This window comes from Oenanthe melanoleuca, chromosome Z, assembly GCF_029582105.1.
Source record: "Oenanthe melanoleuca isolate GR-GAL-2019-014 chromosome Z, OMel1.0, whole genome shotgun sequence".
In the NCBI taxonomy this organism is placed as follows: domain Eukaryota; kingdom Metazoa; phylum Chordata; class Aves; order Passeriformes; family Muscicapidae; genus Oenanthe; species Oenanthe melanoleuca.
Window position 1 is genome coordinate 61,614,416 of NC_079362.1, and position 1,752 is coordinate 61,616,167.

Consider the following 1,752-nt stretch of genomic DNA (forward strand, 5'->3'; position numbering starts at 1 on the left):
AAGAGCTCAAACAAGATAAATCAAATAAACTGCATAGCAGCAAGCGTATATTTGGTCCCACTTTTGGCAGCAGTTTTGAATGTTTGTGAGCTTGTTCCCCCCTAGCAGAGGATGGTTACCAGGGAGGCAAACCTTTGGAAGAGGATAGAGTACCATTACCTGTATTTCTGCCACTTGGAGTTTGCTGTGTAGAAGGATGTGTCTACAAAAATAGGAAAGATTACAGCTAACTGCTAAATTCTAGCTAAATGGTCACATCCTAAGCTGATATATGATGTGCAGCCAAAACCACTTGGTGGACAAGTTATTGCAATAGAGTAAAAGTGAATCTGTGTGTTTGTAGTACCAAATACTTCTATACTGTCTTTTAAAAATATCTATTTAAAAGTCATTGTGTAGAAAATGGAGAATAATAGCAGAGGAAGACAAAGTTTGGAGTTCTTCCAAAAGAGGGGAATAAGGGAATTTGTATCCTTTGCTGTTAAGGGTCATGAGTCTTCTAAATGCCTGGATACTTCCAAAAAACATAAAGGAGAACATATAGAAGAGTGTTGTTTAAAAATGCCAAACAACTTGACAGCTGAAACATATGCCATGGACTGAAAAGAAAACATCTCCCCAGTGCAAGTAAAACAACAATAGCCTTTCCATATTGCAGAACAACTGTTATTGACTTGCTTTAATTCTGTTTCTGTGGATAAAGAGCTGGTAATCATGTCTGACATTTTAAAATACATTAACCTCTACATTACTTACAGTTCCCTCCAAGACTGTCAGACAGAATGAGGTCATGCAGTTACCCTTTGAAACTTTGGAATCAGAATTTTTTTTTAGTGATGTACTTCTCTTGGTGAGCTGATCTTAATTTGCCACACAGCTCAGCCATTGCATGCAGTTGTTTTGTCAGAACTTGTAGTTTCAGGTACAGTGGTCTGCTCAGAAAGTTTGCACAAGTCTCTGTAACCACTAACTTTTATGACTCAGAAAAGAAGGAAAGAAGCTGTAAGAAAGAAATCCAAATCCCAGAAGATAAAACCACCCATTCAGAAAAGCTGAGTATGTGAATCAACACAAACAAATACTCAAGGACAGCCATTAAACCACTGACAAAAAGCAGATTTGTTTCATTACCCTGCTAGCAAGGCCAGGCAGCAGAGACACGCAGGGTCACTGGCCTCGTCAGGCTCAGCCCATCCTAGCAGACATTGGAGGTGCCCTGCTGCCTTCCCCTACATAACAAAAGACTTTGCACATGTTTGAGGGTGTTACCTCTACGTGGTTTCTGCTTCTCAAAGAATGAGCAACAGTAAGCATGGGAAATGTGAGTTTTCCCACACTAGCAATTTCAGCCTTCCCAACTTCAAGGTCACTTTGAGCAAAACTATTCTTTCTTCACTAGTCTTCTGGTTTTAACCCTTTTAACCCATATACTGAGTGTGAAAAAGTTCTTACTGGACTTGCTCAATCCATGAATGTATAGATACCACCAAGAAAACAGTGCAAAAGCACAGCCTGCTTTTGTAGAAGTAAATAAAAGCATTTCCATCAGATCAGTTAACTTGGGGTCAGTTTCTTACATCAGGCCAGACAGAAGGATCTGCACGTCTGTGCTCTGAAATGTCATCACCGGGAAGTAAGTTACAATACTTGCAAGCTGTTCAGGTGATTTTCATTTCTACCATGCCTTGGATTTTGGCAGTGTAGACATACAGACTACTGAATATTCTGAGTATTGTTCCTATAACTCTTCAG